Below are 23,121 nucleotides of genomic sequence, written 5' to 3' on the forward strand. Positions count from 1 at the left end.
TTCTGGTTTGACCTGGATCCATCACATTCTTGTTACGTGACTAGGTCCAATATATAAAATACAAAGAGAAGAAAAGAGATCTAGACCGGGTACTTTAGGGATATATGAGGATGGAGAGAAGATGGCTTTGAACTGAGTCCTAGAAGAAGATGCTGAAAGGCTGTGATGAGGAGGGAATTCATCCTGACTTGAGGAATGATCTGTGTGAATGCATAGTGGTGAGATAAGAAATGCTGAATCTGGGGAATAGCTAGTGGAGAAATTTGACAAGAACGTAGAGTGTGTGAAAGGAGATAATGCGATAGAAGTTCAGAAATGTAGGTTGGTGCCTAAGAACATGTATTTTATTTTGGAGGAAATGGTGAGCCATTGAAGATTTTTGAATAGGAAACATTGGCAACACCAAATTTTTATGGAGAAAAAAAATAAAATTATATGGTGTTTCTCTATGTAACCTTGGTTGGAGATTCTTCTCCGTCCTTTCCCCCATCACCACATTAATATAAAGACTTTGGAGGACTTCTGCAGGATCAAAGAGAACTGCTAGGTTTCAGGATGTGCAAACATAAAGGACAGTTCAGGTTTTTGTAGTTCCAGAGGTTTAATGTTAATGGGATGTAAGATCTTCCCTGCCCATTAATAGGCCTCAGTGGAGCCCATTAAGGGAAACTTGCTTAGGGGAGCTTGCTTGTGAGAAGGCTTTCACACCTTTTGTTAATTTCTAATTAGCCACTGAGTCATGAATGTTGCCATGCCTTCTAGCTCTGAGAAGTGTATATATACTCTGAGTTGGTGTTTTGCTTTGGGGGTTTGCTTATGAGAAGGACCTTGTGAAACCCTGGTCGAGACTCTGAATGACCCTCTGTTCAGAGCTACCTGACTGCCCAGAGGTAAAGGCTCTCTCGATCCAGTGGTTTATGTAAAGTGTATAGCGATGTTACTTTGATTTAGGCAGTAGAGCCCTATCTGTTGGTCTTTATTTCTCTGCTTATATTTTCTCTATTTGTATTTTCTCTGCAGTTCAGGGTGCTGACTTTTTCCTGAACTAGCAGATGTAATTGAAGATTATTGACACCTTTTTGAGCAGTCTCTCCTAGTAAAGCAGATAACAGAACCGGTGCTAGCAGCCATCCTGGATGTGCCAGAGTGGTTGCTATTACAAGAGGCCTGGAAGAAAATTCCCTTAGGAACCATATGGGTGGCAAGACTGAAATGGAGGAGGAAGATTGTGAGCTGCAATGATCTTTATGCTTCTTCTGCGAAACTCAACAAGGAGCCTGAAATGCCTGCCCTGCCTCTCTGTAGGCAAAAACAAAGGATGGAGGGTGTGAGAGATCTCTTTGTGGAGCATACATGGATGCCAGAAAAGGCAAGAATTGCAGGAAGGTGGTCCCATGGGAGTGGCCTGGGGCTAACCAGAGGTTGAGAGAGTAGATCAAGCCCAAGCAGCAGACACAAAGTTGGTGAGATGAATGAGGTCCAGTCCATTGCTCCCTTTCCCCACAGAGCTGGGAAAATTCCCACCCTGGGTTTAAATCTCAATCCTTTTCTGCAACAACCCTTCAGATGACTGGAGGAGGTGGGGAGGAGAGAAAGAGTCAATCCCAGCTGCAATCCTATTGCAACTTTATATACATTGGTTAAATGTTTATATGTGTTTTGTATGCTGTTTAATACTGTTAATAAAGTACTTGGCCTTTAACACTGATTCATTTAATATTACAAATACCAGGGTGCAAGCATGAAAATAAGACCAGACCGAGGGAGGAGGGGAAAAGAGGGAGAAAATGAGAAAGAGAGAGGACAGAGAGGGAGAGAGAAAGGGGGGGAAGGAGAGAGAGAGAGAAAGAGAGAGAGAGAGAGAGAGAGAGAGAGAGAGAGAGAGAGAGAGACAGAGAGAGAGACAGAGAGAGAGAGAGACAGAGAGACAGAGAGAGACAGAGAGAGAGACAGAGACAGAGAGATTGAGAGAGAGGGAGAGAGATGAGAGAGAGAGATGGTGGGGGGAGAGAGAGAGAGAGAGACAGAGAGAGAGACAGAGAGAAGATAGAAGAAGAGAGAGGCAATATATAAGAAATTCCCATGTTGAAGGGCTAGTTTCTAAAATATTCCAAGATTATACTCACTAGATTACCTGGAGCCCAAGGAACAAAGATATGTACTTGTGAGCAGAGTGTAGCAGCATTCTAGGGCATATTTTGCCATTGCATCTAACTAGCCTGGCATCAAGGCTTTCCCTAGAACACTCACACCTCCATATCACACATTGCTTTTCTTCCAAAGTATAAAGCACTGGATTTTAAAACTGGAAAGGACTTTAGAGATCTGTCTGTTAAACGAATCCTGCTCCAATGTTTCTCCCCATTTTATGGGTGAGAAAATAAAGCCCCTAAGAGGTGAAGTGACTTGTCTGTTACTCTTGATTGTAAGTCCATCTATTATCAGGTAATTAACATTTATTAATCACTGCAGTATGTTAGGTACTATGCCAAGCACTGGGGATACGAAAAAAGGAAAAAGACCTTTGTAGAACTCAGTATAATGAGGTAAACAACATGCAAACAACTATGTACAGACGAGCTAATACAGGATAAGTTGGACATAGTCACCAGAGGGAAGGCACGAGCATTAAGGAGGATTGGGAAAGGCTTCTTGTAGGAGGTGGGATTTTAGCTGAAACCCAATGGAAGCCAGGGAGGCCAGGAGGCAGAGATGAGAAGGGGGAACATCCCAGGGCATGGGGAACAGCCAGTAAAAGTGCCCTGAGCCAAGGGATGGAGTGTCTTTTGGGAGGAGCAGACAGGAGGCCAGTGTCATTGGATGGAAGAGTACCTGGGGAGATGGGTGGAGTGTGAGGTGTGTAAAGGGGTTTTCAATATCCCTACAGGTGAAATGAGAGTAGAATTAGCCTCATTTCACAGATGAGATTTCTGAGACACAATGGTTATTTGACTTTCTCTGTGGCAAAGCCACAGATAGAGCACTGGGCTTGAAATCAGGAAGACTCATGTTTATGAGTTCAAATCTGGCCTCAGACACTTACTAGCCATGTGACCCTGGGCAAGTCACTTCCCCCTGTTGTCCTCAGTTTCTTCATCTGTAAAATGAGCTGGAGAAGAAATGGCAAACCGCTCCTGTATCTTTGCCAAGAAAACCCTAATTGGGGTCACAAAGAGTTGAGACAACAGAACAAAAAGTGGCCATGCCAGATCTGGAGGACCAGATCTTCTATTACCCGCCTGGTACTCCTTCTTTAAGATAGCTGTTATTTCCTTCTTCCCAAAGCTGTGGATTTGAGTAGAGCAAAGCCATGATTATGATTTTTAAAAGGTGTAAATTGTTTTGTTTTCACACCCTTCTCCTGCTTCACAAGTTCAGTTTCATTCCACCAACATTTAAAAAGTTATTCTCTGTGCAGGGCACTGTTCTAGGCACAGGAGGTGAAACACGATGTAGAGAAAGCAGATATCTACCTCTGTTTTCCTCCCTCACTTCTTGTTAGTTTCATTTTCTAGTTAAATATACAGAAATACTTTAATTCGCAACACAACAGGGGGATGTTTAGATCCAAAATAAACTATTTTTGTTGGAATGAAAAAAAAACCCACAAGGACTTATTCTTTTCAGGCTGCTTTTCCTTTAGAAGTCCCTGAATTTTAGCTCTTTAGAGAGGATCTAGATTTATTTTAAATAGTTTAGATGAGCCTGGTTGGGGCAGCATTTCAGTTTTTTGACAGTGATCTAAAGTTGGAACATAATATTTGGGAGAGGCTTTAAACAAGCTAACCATTTGGATCAGCTACTATCGCCTAATGGTGAAATCTGCCAAGCAAAAACAACCTTAAAAAAAGACATTTGGCTGCATCCAATAGAGTAAGGCCTCACTTTTGGCATTAACTATGGACCGCAAAGTGATGTAAAGACTTGAAATTTGTGTGTTTGTCCACTGACTTCTGTGTTAACCTAGGGGCTGCATTCTTATAGGAATTATTTCAACTCAACCAACAAAAAATTTTTTAAAAATTGCCCATTCATTTCAGAGAGTACTCAGTTTCTATTAGTGAAGTGGAGTCAAATTCAAATAGAAACTGAGCATACATAAGGATCCCTGCTGCTGCAAAGGTTTAGAAAACTCTGTATTAACATTATCTATGTTCTGCTGTATTTTCATTTATTTAATTAAATGTTTCCCAATTACATTTAAATCTAATTCAGCCTGCACTAAGGAGTGTGGATGGTACGTAGCCTTGAGTTTCCTGTTGGATGCCTTGGTATTAGTATGCAATTGTTTATGTGTATGTATGTGTTCATGTGTGTATATGTATATGTATATGTATATGTATATGTATATGTATATGTATATGTATATGTATATGTATATGTATATGTATATGTATATGTATATGTATATGTATATGTATTGTGTATATATCTTGTTCTTATTTGTCCTTCATTTTGAAGAAGACCAAAGATATCAGGAAGGTGATGTCTTGACTTGACTGTGAATTGGATTTAAGTGAGTGTAATAGCAATTTAGATTTGAAGATTGTTCCCACCTGCTTGTCACAGGAAGCCTAAGTCACATGTGGTAGGAGGAACTTCCTCACAGGAAAAGGAAGTTATGTCACAGGAGATGGAGAGAGAGAGAGCGAGCAAGCAGTTATGGCTGCTAATGGCCACCTTTGTGATGGTTAGAACTGAACAGGCTGACTTAGCTGTACTGTGAGTTTGTCTTTGGGAAGACCCCAGCAGGGGGTTGGAGAAGTTTTGGGATGGTGAGGCTCCAGGCTGTGATATGGTATTTTAAGTTCCTTGCTGTTATGATGAAGTAGGCTAACTGGCTGTGGGAGCTGAACATTTGGTTGTGGGATATGGTTCTCTGGTATCTGAATAAATGTTATACCTCTTTTACCTTCTTTCTCTCATACCTTGCGATACAGAACTACATAGGCGTGTTCACGATTATCGTCGACGTTGTGTTTATTGCCTTACTGTTACGGTGAGGCAGAGCTGTGCAAAGTTGTCAGTTTCACTTTTTCTTCCAGAATCACTGAAGTCCAGTAACAAGACAAAAGTCAGGGTGCCTGGTGATGGCACAGCGTGCAGTAGGTGACCTTGGTGTCTTCAACTTTCAAGGCCATATCCCTAGAATCCCTGAGGGGTTAGAGTAGCCACATTCTGGGGATTGGGGCAAGTGGGAACATGTGTTACGCAGAAATTGTACAGAAGTATATACATATACACATATATCCATATCCATCCATATATCCATATGCATATTATAAACATATACATAAAACTCTTCTGTGCAATCTCTGTGTAACACATGTTCTCACTTGCCCCAATGAGTTGAATCCCCAAAATGTGGCTACTATAACCCCTTGGGGGTTTAGGGATATGGCCTTGAGAGGTTATTTTTCTAATAATATAGATAGATCACTTCCACAACTAATTAAAGGTGAAAAAGTGGGGGAATGAAGGACACTAGCATTTCTTAAATAGTATTGAAGGATCCTTGATAGTCCAAGACACCTTGCTTTTTGCCATTTGAATAAGGATTCCATGACTAAATATCAATGATAGTTTCCTCACTAAAATATTAAATATGAAAAGATATGTGGATAAAATACTTAATATCGTCAATATTTTGATATAACAAATAGACAATTTTCTCTACTTTATTCCAAAATATCTCCAAATTCCCTTTATTGAGGATGTTTCATTCCCCTAGGCCTCTCAGGTCAGCACCTATGGAGTCCATCAATATATATGTAGGTGGGAGTTATTGCAGGGAAGCTAAGTAGTCTGAACTGTCAATCATCCACTAAGTCGGTGCACCTATTAAGCATGTTGGTACAACTGCTCCCCCTCCCTTTGACTAAATGCAACTTCACTATTAGCTCACTCCTCTTTTCTTTGAAGGGTGAGACTTGCTTTTAAAAGTCTGGTGCAGCAGATGGTCACAGCTGAGAAGATGGAAAACGAATGGAAAATGCCCACAGTTTGCTCCCTTTGCAGCCTGCTCTTATGGGCTTGGAATTTTATTTCTAGAAGCATAGGAATCCTGATTCTGGTGCCAGGCTTGTAACAGTTCAATACTACTCTGCCACTTTGTCCAATGGTTCCAAAATAGCATTGAAGCCTCCAGGTTCAGTTAGAATCAACATCCATCTCTTTATTCTCTCTGTCTGTCTCCCTCTGTCTCTCTTTGTTTCTCTTTGTCTCTCTGTCTCTGTCTCTCTCTGTCTCTCTGTCTCTGTCTCTCTCTGTCTCTCTGTCTCTGTCTCTCTCTGTCTCTTTCTGTTTCTGTCTCTGTCTCTCTGTCTCTGTCTCTGTCTCTCTGTCTCTGTCTCTCTCTCTCTCTTTCTGTTTCTGTCTCTGTCTCTCTGTCTCTGTCTCTCTCTGTCTCTCTGTCTCTCTCTCTCTGTCTGTCTCTCTCTTTCTATTTGTAAGCATTAAATGGAATTCACAGGCAGCTTAACATTTCTGTTGATCAACAGCTTTATCACATTCGCTGGCTTAAGAAAAAAGTAAACTTTTAAAACAAAGGTAAACACCTTCCAAATCCAGAGGATAACAGGGGAGGTTAAAGTGAGTAAATGATGTGATAATCAACCCTTCCCGGGGTTAGGAAAAAGGGAAGTAGGAGGAGATTCACCAGTGCCCTTTTCTGAACCCAAACTGGATCATCAGTAAGGCATTTTTTTCATGCCTGCCTCATTTTTACTGCTCTGGATCAGGACTCCCTGAATCTTCTCTCAACCTTCCTTCCATCCCACTCTCTGAGGCATCCTCTGCCTTCTCTTTCCTGTTTGCTTCTCCCACCTCTCCTTTCCTTAGCTTTTAAATCTCTTACCCGAGGCATCCTCTCTTACTGTTAGGTTCAGTTGTAGTATTTCACCCTCAGGTCAAGTCCTTAGAGCAAAGAGAATGCTGGGCAGAGAGCCCCCTGAAAACCTGGGTGACTGGTGGAGCTGATTGGCACATGTATCTTTTCATGCTTTTTGTATCCACCACTGACATACAGTGTATAAGACCGTGATTCTTCAGCCGTACAGAGAAAGGGATAAGTAGACATAAAGAGCTAGAACAGGTCCATAGGTGCAGTCCTGCTACCCCAAGGGAACTCCATGAGCCCCTGAGTGCATCACTCCACACTCTTAGACTGTACAGGGTTTTTCGATGATGTATAAACATGGCAGTGGTACATACAACTTGAGAGACTCTTACAGTCTAAGTCTTATATCTCTTTGTATCCCCTGATGCTTAGTAGAATGCTGAGCCCACAGTAGATGCTCACCAAATATTTATTGAGTGAATAAAGTCATGAATCCAGATTTTCACATCCTGGGTTGCTTAAATCAGGTTATCACAATTAGTTCGTGTCATGTCAATGTCTACTGGATGTCTTTCTTCCCTCTGCTTATGATAAATTATGCTGTAGTTGTAGATCTGTATTCCTTACTAGGATTTCAGTTGCAGAGAGAGATAGCTTCAGGACCAACAATTGCTCACGAAAGAGTCTTCTCCTAAGGAAATGTCTGTGCTTTTGCATTATAGAGTTGCCTTGTCCTAGTTGCCTCCCAAACACTGGAAGTAGAGGACTGTTTCTGCTAATTGCTGTAAATCAGTGCTGCTTCATGTTAATCTACATGAAATAATGAAGAGTGAGCAGAACCAAGAGAACATTGTACAAAGTGAGAGCAATATTGTTCTAAAACAACTTTGAATGACTAAGTAATTTTGAATATTATAAATACTCAAATCAACTACAAAGGACCTGTAAAGGAAGATGCTATCCACCTCCAGAGAAAGAAGTATGTTTGGTAAGGTTTTATACATATACATATATTTGTGTCTAATGGTAGCCTTCTCTAGGGTGGGTTGGGGAGGGAGGGAGAAAAAAATGCACAGCAGAGAATAAAAGAAAACTTAGAAGGAAGGACAGAGAAGCAGGGTAGCTTTGAAAATGATGTGTAGTATTTATTACATAGTTTTTCTTTTTTGGGGGGGCCAAGGGGAGGAGGCAGGGCAATTGAGGTTAAGTGACTTGCCCAAGGTCACACAGCTAGTAAGTGTCAAGTGTCTGAGGTAGATCTGAACTCAGGGCCTCCTAACTTCAGGACTGGTGCTCTATTCACTGTACCACCTAGCTGCTCCATAGTTTTTCAAAAAAAGTAAACATTCTGAAATGTAAATTCATGGTTTTAAATTAAATATTCTCTTTATGTTGTGCTTTGTACATGGAACTGTCTTTTTGTATTTAAGTTAAAAATGAATAAAAATGAAATTAAAAAAAATAAAATTAATCTAATCACTCTAAGGAGCATGAAGGGAGCAGCTAGATGCCCCAATGACCTGGAGTCAGGAAGACTCATCTCCCTGAGTTCAAACCTGCCTTCAGATACTTTCTAGTTGTGTGATCCTGGGCAAGTCGCTTAATCCTATTTGCCTCATTTTCCCCATCTGTAAACTGAGCTGGAGAAGGAAATGACAAACCACTGCAGTATTTTTGCTAACAAAGCCCCAAATGGGGTCATGAAGAGTCAGGAATGACTGAAACAATTGAACACCAATAACAAAGGAGCATGAAACTAGGGAGGGAAGTGGGATAAACCAGAATAGGAGCTGACTATAAAAGGGAAGAGGACAAAGTTACCTTTTAGAGTCTAACAGACCAATGAATCTACATTCAGGGCTTTTGCCATCTCATTTGTGGGGATGAAAATGTTTTTTGCAGATACACACTTAAACATATTGGAGTGGTATAGCTGTAACTTTGGAACATAATGGAAATCAAGGAGGATGATCAATGCTGTGGACCACTATCTTTGGCAATCCCTTTCTTTCCTGTGCCTCCCTCTCCCTACAAAGTAGCCAGGAGATTTATTTGGTCTCAGGCCCCTTCATGTTGTCTGAGAAGCTAATTTATGCTGAAATGTTAGCAGCTTAGCGAGGTAACTCTCCTAAAAGAGTACCCACCCTTTAAGAAGACTTCAAGGGAAGGAATTGTTATCCCAAGAGCATCTGTTTTGAAGAGGGGTAGAGATATTTTGACTCAGAGAGGAGAATCCTCAAATTACATCATATAAGCTGTACCCATTTCATTAGTGCCTATTGATCTTACTGGGTAGCCATGGTTTGTGTATGTGGAGGGGACATAAGGTCAGTTGGTTGTTTATGCTTCTTCTTCTCATCCCTTTTGTATTTTATTGGGAAAATATAAAGCTAACCCATCCAGATACTTCAGAAGCAGAAACTATAGCATCTTTGAGGTGGTCTGGCTAGATTTTGCTTCTTTACTCATACTGAGAAGGGGATAAGTAAACATAAAGAGCTAGAATGACTGATAGGTTGATAGATACAGTTCTGCCACCCCAAAGAAACTCCACAAGCCCCTGAGTGCATCCCTACCTAGCCTATTGATGTTTGTTGTATTTCCAAGGTGCCTAGGGTCTTTTAGTAGATTGGAAAAAAGTTCCAGTAGCTTTTGCCTCTGGGTATAAAACACTGCTACTTCTAACTGCTGTTGACCTACAATTCTGGATAGGGCATGGTTTTTCCTGGTCCTATCACAACATGTGATTTTGTCTCTCAGAAACCAGAACAGACCCCTGAAAAACTGGGTGATTGGCGGAGCCGATTGGCATACTTATCCTTTTATGCTTTTTGCATGTACCACTGACATGTTTATATGTCATCAAAAAACCCTGTACAGTTAACTTTAAGGAGTGTGCAACTGCCCATCTATTCCCTGAGATACAGAAGTGAACTAATTCATTTCTTTCAACCCATGGGATTCCTGGTTTCCTTCAAGACTCAGTGCAAATAACACTTTCTGTGGAAGGCCCTTCCTCTCCCTTTCCTCCCCCCAACTCAAGCTGTCAGAATCTTATCCTCTAACATTATTTTCCATCTACTCTAAATGTATCTTCTATCTATGATTATCTATCTATCTATCCATCCATCCATCCATCCTTTTATCTATCTATCTGTCTGTCTATCCATCCATCCATCCATCCATCCATCTATCTGTCTGTCTGTCTGTCTGTCTGTCTGTCCGTCCATCCGTCCATCCATCCGTCCATCCATCCATCCTTCTATCTATCTACCCATCTGTCCATCTATCTATCTATCTCTCTATCTATCTATCTATCTATCTATCTCTCTATCTACGTATTAGCTAATCCTTTATCTCTATCATCTATCTTTGAACTTCTGTTTTTTCCCCAATTAATAAGCATTTGTATTTTTATTTACAAGTCATTTCCCCCATTAGAATTTAAATTCCTTTGGGGCAAACACTGTCGCTGCCTGTCTTTGTATCGTAAGGACTTGGCACAGTCCCTGCTTTCTGGTAAGCTTAATAAATGTTTGTTAATTGATTGGCTCAGTCTAAAGATGGGTAAAGTTGGCCCTTGGGCACCTAATTGTCAAGACTTGCAAAATGCCTACCTCAGGTCAGGCACAGCCCAAAGAAGGATGACTGAACTCATTTTATAATCGGAGGCATTTAGACAAAAACTAGAGTCAAATGGTGGCTCATTCCCCTTTGTCCCCCAGTAGATTTCCAAATTTCTCTTCATTGCTCCGTTTGATTCCTAATTACCTGGGCTAGGTTCATTTTCACACCTGCTGAGACCACTTCCCCTACAGTAGCATAATTGCCTAACTGGGGGCTCCCAGTGTGCTCCTAATGAGCTCAGGGCCTGCTGCAAATAAGGGCATTTACAATCCCCGGGAGATGTAGAAGCAGTTCCTTTTATTGCAGAGGCCCCGATTCTATGCCTGATTAGCTCCTGCTTATTAAAACATATGGTTTAAGTACCGAGTTGCCAATTTAATGTTTCCATGAAACGTAATGCTTTGTGTAATGAGGAAAATAGCCGAAAACTGGTGTTTATGGAACAGTAAAACCATGTGTTCTGAAAGACTATAACATGAATTATAACTTGGAGATTAGGGTTAATACAGCCCTTTTGCATTATGTATTGCCCATACTTTCTATACATCTCAAGCAACGGTGATATTTATAACTCCATGTCCTTAGACCAGAGCATTGCCTTTTGTTCTTCAGCCATATCCCCCTCCATATTTTAAAATCAGATGAAATAATGGATGCAATACTCTTTGTAAGCCTTAAAACTATATATGTATATATATATATAATATATACATATATACACACGTATACGTATATATGTACATGTATAAATGATTATTCTTTTCTTTTGCATTTTATTTATTTTACTGGTTTTTCATCACCTTCCAAATATATCCCTCATACTTGTTACAAAGAATGAAAAAGAAGTTAAAAAAAAGTTGAACAAAACTAACCAACAAATTAGCTGAGTCCTACAGCATATGCAATACTCCAGATAGATAATGTCACACCTCTGCAAAGAAGGGAAGGAAGCTAATTTGCTCATTTCTTTTCTGGAGTCAGACTTGTTCATTATGTAACAACTCTTTCTTGGTTCATGATTTTGTGGAAGAGTTTTCTAGACCCCTATGCCTACCCCGATCCCTCAGTCACTGCTTAAGCTCTGTAGGATGAACCAATAATAACTCGGTTGGTCCTCGTCTCCTCTGGTTGCCTCCGTCTTTAGCAGGGCCACCTCCAGTCATCCTGATCTATATCTGGCCACTGGACCCAGGTGGCTGCAGAGGAGAAAGTGAGGCTGATGACTTTGCACAGCCCTCCTTCACCTAAATCCCAATTCACTTGCATGTTATAGCATCACCTTCCTGATGTCATGGTCCTCTTTGAGAACAAAGGGCAAACAACAACGGCAAGCAGGGCTAGAGATGCTCGGAGAGGACAGCTTGTTGTGATGGGAGACCACTATCCTGGGAGGTAGGAGACCTGGATTCTGTTCCCTGCTCTGCTACTAACTAGCTTTGTGACCCTGGGTAAGTCTCTCTACCTCTCTGGGCCTTCATTCCCCAACCATAAAATGAGGGGGTTGGACTAGGTCAGGGCTCCTTAACCTCTTAGGTTTCATGAACCCTTGTGGCAGTTCTGATGAAGCCCAGTGACTTCTCAGAATAATATTTTTAAAGGTAGAAAACAAAATGCATAAGATTACAAAGGAAACCAATTAAACGGAGATACAATTATAAAGATGTATTTAAAAATCAAGTTCATGGACCCCAGGAAGAATCCCACCCAGTGTTTTTATAATGAAAATGGAGGGTGTGTGTGTGTGTGTGTGTGTGTGTGTGTGTGTGTGTGTGTTTGTGTGTGTGTGAACAGCAACCACACTCAGAGCTTGACCTCAGAGATCATCTAGTCTGATTTCCTCATTTTACAGAGGATGATACAATAGTTAAAACGAGAGTTAGTAGTTAAAAACAGTAGATAATCTGTTTGTGGAACCCAACAAATTAGCTAGGTGAGTGATATTATTTCAATACACAATCGGTCCCCTAGTGCTGCTGAGGAGTCCCTGAATGCCTGCCTGCTTAGAGAGGAGGATTCTTAGGATTGCTGTTGATAATTAGAGATTGCCCTAAAACTTAGCTGAGGACAGGACTGTTTGAGAGGAGCAATAGCTGGGGGAAGGGTTGTCAGGAAGTGGAGTGAAGGCCTAGTCCAGGTCTGGGGAACCTGTGGCCTCAAAGCCACATGTGGCAAGTGCAGCCCTTTGACTGAATCCAAACTTCATGGAACAAATCCATTTAATAAAAGGATTTGTTCTGTAAAACTTGGACTCAGTCAAAAGGCTGCACCTGAGGACCTAGAAGGCCCCCTGTGGCCTTGAGATTGTACAGGTTCCCCACCCCTGGTCCTAGCAATAAGCTCCATGGATAATCCCCTAAATTTCAATGTAGATAAACAAGAGTTATCTTTATGTGTAATGTACCTGCAGCTACCATAGTGGCCCCTGTTACTATTTGAGTCTGACACCATTGGTTAGCCCACTGCAGCTCAGCCCTCCTGGATTTTGATCCAGGATCTCTCAGCTTGGATGGGCCAGCTTTTGCCTCATCTTGCTGGAGACCACGGCCCTAAGCCATTGTCTGTTTTCTCCAGTTAGGCTACCTCCCTGGTAGCAGGATTTACAAATGTGTGCCGCTGAGGTTGGCAAGATGTTTTCTTTAAAGAGAGGAAATGAAGCAGGCTACTTACCCTAAATAAGAATAGTAAGAATTTCCTTATTTTTAATTTCAGGATAACACATAGAGGGATTTTCATTTTATATTCACATTGGTCAGCATCAGTCACAGTAGTAGGAATGCCAGAAGACTATAGCATGAACTTCTTATAAAGTGATAGGGGAACTTTTTTTTTCTTTAACATTTTTCTTACTAATACCTTTTGTTTTTTCACTATCTACAGTGTATTTCCCAGTATGTTACTCTCGCCTCTCCCTTCCAGAGAACCCTCCTATATAACAAAAGATAAAAAAGATGGAGAAAAAGCAATTTAGTGAAACTGACCAACACAGCAACTAAGTCAAACGTGACACGAGGGGTTGTACACCCATAGTCCTCCATTCTTTTTTTAAAATTAATTTATTTTTAGTTTTCAACATTCACTTCCGTAAAATTTTGAGTTTCAAATTTTCTCTCCCTTCCATCCTTCTCCCCTCCCCAAGATGGCGAACAATCTGATATAGCCTCTACTTATGCATTCATATTAAACATATTTTTACATTAGTCATGATGTAAAGAAGAATTAGAAATAATGGGAGGAAGCACAAGAAAGAAGAAACAAAACAAAACAACAAAGACAAGGAGACAAAATAGTATGCTTCGATCTGCATTCAGACTCCAAAGTTCCTTCTCTGCATATGATTAGCATTTTCCATCATGAGTCTTTGGGAGCTGTCTTAGATCCTTGCATTGCTGAGAAGAGCTAAGTCTATCAACATAGTCCTCCTTTCTGCAAAGAAGGGAAGGGGCTGCCTTCTCATATCCCTTGTTTGGGGCCTAGTTTTGTTATTAAAAGGTGACAGTATCTGCTTTCGATTGTTGCTTTCTATTGCTGGCATCATCGGGTAGATTGTTTTTACTGTTTCTTCTTCCTTCCCTTTTCATAAGTTATATAAGTCTTCCCATGTGTCTCCATGGTCATAATATTTATTGTTTCTTGCAGCTCAGTCTGTAACGGCCTATCACTATGCTGTAAGGAAAGAGGGGGAGCCTCAAGCTATTGGCCATGGAGCCAGGAGACCCCAAGAAAGTGGATGGTTTGGCAGAAAGATGGCATCCAGCGCCCTGCTTCTCAAAAGCCACCCCTTTGGCCCAAGCTGATCTAGTACAACTGTCCATCTGCGTCAGAGCTCCAACCCACAGGGAAGAGATCATGTCAACAAAGTCCTCTAACCCAAACACCATCGGCCTGAACACAAAAGCCCAAGAAGGGACTGACATTTCTGGAACGGCAAACCGCTCTGCAGTGGGAGTTCCAAACTCAATATATTTTGCTGTAACATAAACAGGATGAAGTCCTTTCAGCTGGAGCGCTTGTTTACCAGGACCCTGTGTGAATGAACTCTGTGCTAAGTTGTGAAAATGAAATGAGGAGCAGCAGCAGCAGCTAACACTGTCCTTCTCAAAAACAGAGGAAGAATACTGTGCACTGTGAAGACCTGCTGCAGAGGAAGATTAGGCCTTGTTGAGGACAGAGGAGAGGGCAAGGATGTTCCCCATAGTAATATTGAGGATGGTGGAAGACCCAATGACCAAGAATATCTCTGAAAAGGGGAAATAACTTGTTTAACAAAAGCAAGAATAATTTATGTTGAGACAGAAGGGATCTCAGAGGCATTCCACCCCAATCCCCTCATTTTACAGGTGAGGAAACTGAGGCCCCAAGAGGTTGAATGATTTGCCCCAGGTGACACGGCTATTCAGCATCAGTGGAAGGGTGGGAACCTACAAGAGTTGAGGTTCTTTCTACTGTGCCACATAGCCTGGGAAAAGGAGCATGCCTTATTGGGTTTTCAGTTTGGAAGCAGGAGTTCAGACAAATGAACCCTAGAGATCTACTTCAAAGTCATGGTTTTTTTTTTTAGGGTAGAATTGGAGTCCTGAGAATCCACATTTGATAGAAACCTCTCTTTTTTTCTCCATGTGCTAAAAATGTAATTTTAACATCTTGCCCATTTCATAAATTCTACATATCCTTTTTGTTTCTTTGTCAAGTTAGACTTCAAGTCTAGGGTAGTACAGAAAAAAACTTTAAAAAGTCTTGGAGGAAGGGGGAATTTAAAAAAACAGAGTAGTTAAGTTTCCTTGAAACATTTTGGCACCTGCCCTGGTTTGGTGCTTTACCTTTGTTCCAAAATTACTTGGATTTGTCTGATGTCCTTCATGATTTCACAACATGATATGTCTTAGACAAGGCAAGGGTGTATCTGTCCAAAGGGTAAATTTAAAAAAATCAATTGTATTATTTGAGCATTTATTGTTTGTAAAGCCACTGTTGTTGTTCAGTCATCACGACCCCCTTTGGGGTTTCCTTGGTGAAGATACTGGAATGGTTTGCCATTTCCTTCTCCAGCTCATTTGACAGATGAGCAAACAGGGTTAAGTGACTTGCCCAGGGTCACACCGCTAGTATGTGTCTGAGGCCAGATTTGAACTCATCAAGATGAGTCTTCCCCACTTGAGGCTTAGCACTCTGGGCTACCTAGGCACTATTCTAAGATTGAAGGGGATGTAACACTTTGATAAGACATAGTCCGGGCTTTCATATAGTTTACAGACTAGTAAGCACCTGTGTTTAATAAATATAATTTATGGATTCTTATTTCACTTAGGACCTCTTATCAATCTAACTAATTATATGAACTCAAGACTCTGTTCCTGGTATCTTGTACCTGAATTTTGTACCTTGATTTGTATATATTTGTTTGCATGTTGTCTCCCCCATTAGACTGTATGCTCTTTGAGGGCAAAGACTGTCTCTTTTGCCTTTTCATATGTCCCAAGTGCTTAGCACAGTGCCTGGCACATAGTAGGTGCTTAATAAATGTTTATTGATTGATTGAATATAGCAATTTGTTGGTGGGTGGAAATATAAATCAGCAGACAAGATGACATGGAAACATTATTAGAGTCTTGAAGTTTTGTGGGTAGTACAAAGAAGCCTAGATTTAGAATCAGAGGTCTTGGATTCAAATCTTGACGTTGCCACCTGTGTGGCTTTGGAGAAATCACTTTACTTCTCTGGACCTCCGTCTCCTCATTTATAAAATGATGAGATTGAATCTGAGGATATCTAATGGTCTATTTCAGTTCTAAAGTGATGATCCTAGAGCAGATTTTTGTGTAGAGGAATGAGATGACCAGATAGATCTGCGTATAAGGAAGATTAATTTGGCAATGGTGTGAATAGGGGAGGGAATAGAGTTAGGAAGATTTGCCAAGAGGCTCTTGGAAAAGTCCAGTGGGTAACAGTGAGAGCCTATTATAGAATGATGACCATGGGAAATGAGACGATGGGATGGATGCAAGAGGTATCGTGACTGTAGGTGAGAAACAACTTGGCAAATGGTTGAAAGTTAGAGGTGAGGGAGAAGGAAAAGTCAAAGCCAGGCCCAACATTTCAAACCTGGGTGAATAGTAGCATCGTGGACAGAATAGTAAAGCTTAAAAAATGGAATAAGATTAGGGAGGAAGGTAGTAAGTTTGGTTTAGACATAATGAACTTGAGGTGCCACTGCGACATACAGGTGGGATGTCGGCAGTTAGAAACGCAGGTTTGGAGCTTAGAAGAGAAATAAATGGAAATACAGACTTGGAAGTCATATGCCTGGAGGGGTAGGTGAAGGCAGTGGAGTAAATAAGATTGCTGCGTGAGAGCATGGAGAAAGAAGAGAACCCAAGGAAAGGGATAAGATGTTAGGGAACAGCCACCTTCAATGGATTGGGAAGAGGAGGATTTCAGGCTAGAGAAATATGAAACAGGAGAGTCCAAAGCAGAAGGAAGGAAAGAATAGGAGCTGGTGGCCAATGGTGTTAAAAGTGACAGAGAGCTCCAGGAATATGGGAGGTGAATAGATATCATTGAGTTTAATGATTAAGAGCTCACTAGTGCACTGCCTAAGCTAGATGGTATGTGATTGAGGAGAGAGTAGAAAGGAAGGGGAAACTTGGGTCTATAAGAACTATAATATTCAAATGTCTATAGGGAGTAGAGGTACATTTCTATGGGCTTATATTCTTTTAAGTAATGCAAGTAGAATCCCCTTCTTCCAGATATGAGAGGGTATTTTTGCATTGTTTTATAAGGAAACTTGTCCCAGTTTGAGTGCAAGAATATGCAGTTGCATAGCTGTGTTTGGTAGTTAAATAAGTTTTACAAACAAGTATCAGAATAATTGTGACTGGGTGTTAGAATACCCCTTTAAAAGGATTTTAACTCGGGGAAAGACCTTAATCTAGAAAGGCCGAGGTCGCTGCATCCTGGGCCATTGCCAGTAGAGCTGACTTTTGTCTTGCCACTGAATGATGACTCTGGAAGAGAGAATGAGACTGATGAGTTTGCACAGCTCTGCCTCACTGAATTCCAATTCATGAGCAAGTGAAGACATCACCCCATGATTTCACTAGTCCTCTTTGAGAATGAAGGATAAACAACAACAAGAGAGATTAAAGTTTTAATTAATCTCAGAACTTACTTTCCACAACTGTAAAATGATAGTATTGGACCAAAGCAGGGATTCTTAACTGGAGGTCCAGGAATCTCCAACAGGTCTGTAGGTAGAATTCGGGGGGAGGGGTCTGTGAACTTGGATGGGAAAATAATTACACCTTTATTTGTACCATGATTAATTTCCCTTGTAATCCTATGTATTTTATTTCATGCGTTTAAAAACATTATTTTGAGGAAGGTTCCATAGGTTTCCCCAGAAGGCCAGAGGAATCCAGGATTAAAAAAAAAAAAAAAAGGTTAAGAACTCCTGGATAATAGGATTTCTAAGGTCCCTTCCAGACTTGAATTCTATGGTTTGAAGAGGTTGTGTACCGAATACTCAATGATGGCTCATCCCCAGACTCTTCCTTTCCCTTCAGAGGTTTCTAACAGTGTTAACTATGGTGGAAAGCGTGCTGGACTGCAATCCTGTGGAAATCCTTTGAATCCCAGCTCGATCACCTGCTAGCTGTGTGACCCTAGGGAAATCATTGAGCCTCTCTGAGAGAATCTCAGCTTCCTCAGTCAGTCAACAAGCATTTATGAAGTGCCTTCTATGTGCTATAAGAGGAGTTTACAAAGAAAGGCAAAAGACAGCCCCTCCCCACCCCGAGGAACTCCCAGTCTGATGGGGAAAACAAGACACAAACAACTATGTATAGACAAGCCATGTAGAGGATAAATTGGAGCATTTCAACAGAGAGAAAGCACTAGAATGAAGGGGAATGGAGAAAGGCTTCTAGCAGAGGTGGGATTTTAGCTGAGACTTGAAGGAAACCAGGCAAGTTAAATGTAATATGGAATTAATAATGTTCGTTGTGTTTACCCCTTAGCCATTGTAAGGATCCAATGAGGAAATGTATGTAAAGCCCTTTGCAAACCTTAATGCACCTTATACATGCCAGCTATTATCATTTTTATTATTTCCAGCTTGTATCTCCATAAAATGGGAGGGGCCTTCAGTCACCGAATTACCTCCTTCTGGAAAGGTAAGAAGAAAAATATTCCCATAGCAGCAGCTATCCCTGAGGCCAGTCATTAAACGAGAAAGTCAGCCCATTCCTCCTTACCTTTCATTGCCATCTCAAGACCAACTGAATAAATTACATATTAGCTGCAAGGCCACCAAGTGGCTGGGACATTGGAGAATAGACAGGTGTGGACCTGAAGTGCTACAGGGACTTTTCCTCAGTAAATAAATCAGCGTCTATTATTTATTTAATGTACCTGGTTCTCTACTGACTATCAGAAGCAATCAGAATACAAAATGACCATGAGAACTGGTTCCTCAATTTGGACACCAAGAGTAAATGAGATTTTACACACACGCACACACATACACACACACATTTTATATATATATATATATAAATATATAATACATATATATATGTATGTATATGGAGTGCTTTGCAAACATAGCATTATCACCACTAACCATAGAAGCTAGAAGGGACCTTAAGGATCATCTACTTGCCCCTTCTAATTTTACAAATGTGGAAAATGAGGCCCAGAGTGGTTAATGACTTGCCTGGGGTCATGAAACCAGTTAGTGGTGTGTCCTAGCCTCTAGTATTCTTTTGATTACTGTTTTAAGAGCAATGTTTAACTTCCAAACACAGGTATGAAGCCAAATATTCTTGCACTCAAAGTACCAACTTCATTTAAAATTGAAATCTTAGGTCCAGTGAGATCATTCAATATAATGAAGATGCCGATAAAGGGCTCTGTTCCCTTGTGGAATGTTTGGAAACCTACTTTTGAAAGTCAAAACAAAGAAAATGAGTCAGCTGGTATTTAGGGTGGAGATTTTAATGCTCGTGAACAGAGACAGAACCATAAACTTTTCTGTCTCTTCTTACTTAGAGAATCACAGTCGAGGCACCAGGAGGGTCTTCAGTTTCCCCTAGTCCAACACATATTTGAAACATGAATTCCCTCCCCAATTTCCCTGAAAAGTAATCATCTGAATCAAATACTTCTAATAATGGAGAATTCAATACTTACAGAAATTTCCCATTCCATTTTTGAAGAGTTTTAATTGTTAGGAAGTTCTTCCTTGGATCACAATGAAATCTGCCTTCCTTTAAAGGATTCCCATGTATTATTTCTAGTTATTCCCACTGATATCATATAAAATGTGCCTAGTCCCGCTTCAACATGCCCACCTCTCTTCCGTATCTTCTTTTGGAAAGGGTATTCATCTGTAAGTCCTTCAACTGCTCCTCATGACATATAAGGTTTTGAGTCTTCTTGGCTCCTCGCCTTTGGAAATTTTCCAATTAGCCATTGTTTTTTTAGTCACCTTCGTAGAGCTAGAAAGAACCTCAAGGGCCAGCCTTCCAATTTGCCTACAAATATATTCATTCCCCAAGTCCTCAGAAAGCCTTCCCTAGATCTTTCTAGCTTACTCAACTAATGTTCCAGTTCTAGACATCCCATTCATTGCTAAATTTCTCAAAAGAGTGGTCTATAGCCAATGTGTCCCCTTTCTTACTAGGCCCTCTGTCCCCAACCATATAAAATCTAGCTTTCACCAGCCTACTTAAGGTACCCTCTCAAAGATCTCCAATGATTATACACAGGATTATACACAGAACTCCAAATTATACACAGAATAAAAGGTGACAAGGCCATTGTCTTGTAGGTTTTTGCAATCTGTGGGAGAACATGCAGACAAAACAGAGAAAAGACTTTTTGCTCAAAGGCTTTGAATGTCCAGGTTTTCTAATATAGCCAGCAGATGTCACTGTGGAGGGCAGAATTATACTGAAGACTTTCCAGCAGAAAGGTACTGGATTACACCTGTCTTTGTCTGTGGGGCAGGGCTTTGGACATGAGCTTCTTTCTGGTCACACCAGAGAGGGGGAACTCTAGCCTCAGGCGCACATGTTCAAAGTGATCCAATCTCTGTGGTTTTATACCAGAGCAGTGGTGGGAGATTCACATGGTTGTCCTTTCCCTCTGCTATTTCAGAAGCTTATTAATGTAAATTATTAATATGATAATAGCAAAAGCTCTGAGCCCTCAGGCAACCTTTGGTCCCTTGGTGTCTTCTGGTTCCAGTTCCTGAGATAAGGAACTCCAATGGATTAAAATTTGCTTTTTTCAAATAGCCACTGCTAACTCCTATTTTCTGCTCTCTGGACGTGACCAATATACAGATAATGAAGTACATAAAATACACAATTTTACAGTCAAATGTTTTAGATTTTATGTGAAAAGAAAGCACTTGAAAAGGAATGCAAGAATATATATAATACATAATACATGATATTTATATTATATATGTGTGTGTCTTCCCTTTAAACTACTTTCTTTTTCTTTTTAATTTAAAAGAAAGGTAAAAATGTAGATATCTAATGTGTAACATGTTATATATGATATGTAATATATTATGTATGACATGTAATATAGATGATATATGACATGTAATATATGTTATATGATATGTAATACATAGTTTATATATATGTCTTCCCTTTAAATTACTTTCTTTTTACATAAAATCTAAAACATTTGATCTTGAGAGTTGTGTACTTTGTGTACTATGTACATATGTATATATATGTGTGCATGTATAATCTATTAGCATACAAGGCACAGGGAGAAAAAGCTGAAGGAGAGGATTTAAATCTTTTGCTATATTTCTATATCTCTTAAAGGATGGTAACCTCTCAGGTGCTCCCTCGTCCCTCTGCCCTCTTCTGGCCAACTCTTCTCTCTACTGCACATCTCTGTCTTTCTGGCTCTGTCTCATAACCCCACTCAGTCTAATTCATGTAATGAATTATAAGATACATGTATTCTCTTCCTGGGAAGAGGACGCTCTCCATTTGAGATGCAGTACTACATTTCCGAGGGCAGCTAGGTGACACAGTGGATAGAGTGCCAGACCTGGAGTCAGGAAGACTTATCTTGCTGAGTTCAAATCTGGCCTTAGATACTTACTAGTCGTGTGATTCTGGGCAAGTCACTTAACCCTGTTTACCTCAGTTTCCTCATCTGTCAAATGAGCTGGCAAAGGAAATGGCAAACCCCTCCAGTAACTTTGTTAAGAAGACCCCAAATGGGTTCATGAAAAGTCAGACACAACCGAAAAATGACAAAACACAACAACGAAATTCCATCTCCCAGGGGCTCACATAATCCTTGGAGATTTACTCTGTCTGCAGGTCTGTTTCCAAAATACACCACATTTTTCTTTCTTCCTTCCTTTCTTTCTTTTTTTCTTTTCAAATTTCCTTAAAAGGTGTGGTATGTTTTTTGCAGCTATCAAGTGGGAAATAGTGAGGGGCAGAGGCAAGAAGAAATATTTTAAGAAGACATGGGAGTTAGTTGAAATGGCCTGGGTTTGTGAGCTTTTCCTCCTTAGTTTCCTTTTCCTTTATTCCTTCGGGTATAGTGGAAATAGCCCAGGTCTTGGAGCCAGGAGAGCTAGGGTTTGTGTCTGGTCTAAGGTTTCTCCAAGACACTTCTATTACAAGTAATCATGCCTCTTCGGGAAGCAGGCTTCCTGGCCTCTTCCATGCGGTGAGTAGCTTCAGAGGCGTTCTGCATTCCCTGTTACATATCTAAATCAACCTAATGAATTGTATTATGGTAGGGTTCAGCATACATAATAATAATACTTAGCATGCTTCAATTTCCTAAGTGATGGAAAATATCAAATGGAACAACCAAGAATCAGATAATTCACTATTCATTATTGTGTTTTACACTCTTGAAAAGAGCCTTTCAAAGATTCTCTTGTCTTTAAAAACTGTTCCTGTGTCCAGGAATCTGCTCTTAAATCCCATAAGAGCAAGATTGCATTTTACAAACGCTAGATGCTACTGCCTTGGGCGGGAACTCTTTATCTTCATCATTGCTGTGGCAAGGTTCTCAGGGTGGTCCTAACTTCGATGTGTATCACTCCTGAGCAGACCTGTATTGCTTCAAAGTTAATCCTCCATCAACTATTAACATGAACTTTATATTTGACATCCACTAGAATGTGCTAATAAAGACCCTATTGCAAGGGTCCCAATTTCCATCCACACTCTGGAGTCTAATATCTCCTCCCAGTGGGAAGCTTCTCTTGGTTCTCATGTGCCAAGCTGCTGCTCTGGGATATGGAAGGGAAGAAATGACCTCTTTGTTTAGACTTTGCATGGTGCCCAATGGGTTGGTGCTCTGGCTAGAGGCAATCTGGGATTATGAAAGGAAAGAGCAGCCTCATTTAGGAAGAACATTTCCTTTTCAAATTCATTAAGAGCTTCCCTATAACCACCCTTGTCTCTCCCTTCCCACCCCCAAAATACAAGAGGCCTTTTTGGAGGTCACAAGCATAATGAAGAACTAGGGGAAAAAAGAGACTCCTATGAAAATTCCTTCCGCCTCTAAATGTTTTCTATATTGCTCATGCAAGCAATTGCCTTAAAAATATACAAAAACTAGTTATTTTCTTTGAGGTAAAGTGACATGCAGATATC

The sequence above is a fragment of the Trichosurus vulpecula genome, chromosome 1 (genome assembly GCF_011100635.1).
Source record: "Trichosurus vulpecula isolate mTriVul1 chromosome 1, mTriVul1.pri, whole genome shotgun sequence".
NCBI lineage: Eukaryota > Metazoa > Chordata > Mammalia > Diprotodontia > Phalangeridae > Trichosurus > Trichosurus vulpecula.